The sequence below is a fragment of the Phaethon lepturus genome, unplaced genomic scaffold, assembly GCF_000687285.1.
Source record: "Phaethon lepturus isolate BGI_N335 unplaced genomic scaffold, ASM68728v1 scaffold49149, whole genome shotgun sequence".
In the NCBI taxonomy this organism is placed as follows: Eukaryota; Metazoa; Chordata; class Aves; order Phaethontiformes; family Phaethontidae; genus Phaethon; species Phaethon lepturus.
This window is the reverse complement of record NW_010562299.1, coordinates 3140-3754: the sequence shown is the minus strand read 5'-3', so window position 1 is coordinate 3754 and position 615 is coordinate 3140.

Sequence of the window (615 nt, the reverse complement as noted above, 5' to 3'; positions counted from 1 at the left end):
GTGTTTGGGCCTCCGGCTGAAGCAGCGGGGGAGCAGCTGGCAGCTGCCCAGAGTGCACAGCTAGAGTCTGGTCAGACTGGGCTCAGCATTCACACATCCTGAAGCAGGGACCTGAGAGGACTGACTACACAAGAATCACATGAACCGAGAAAGAAGTGCAGCAGCTGTTTTACATGACTAAGACAGGCCATGGCCTACTGCATTGGAGAGGGAAGAGGAGGAAGATGTGAAGACAGAGAAGGAATGGGGGAAAGCTGTAAGACATGGCTCAGACTGCTAACCTACAGATTATTCTTACAAACTGACTGAAATCTTAGTCTATGTGGGCAGCTCCTGAAGTTGACATGACCTTCACCTTTACAGTCAAAGCAGGCCTATTGCAAGTAACAGTTGCCACCCCTATACAAATAGGTCTGGCTAAATGCTATATGTCTGAAGCCAGGTTAGTGGCACAGTGCGACTCAGATTAATAGAAAAGACAAATCTTTCCATCATGTAAGTCTGGATTGATTTACAAGAAGTACTAGTATTAATGCATCAAAAATGCTAGCTATTTATGACTTACTACCTGGAAGACAACTGCTTATACTGCTTGTACCATGGGACAACAGCTCT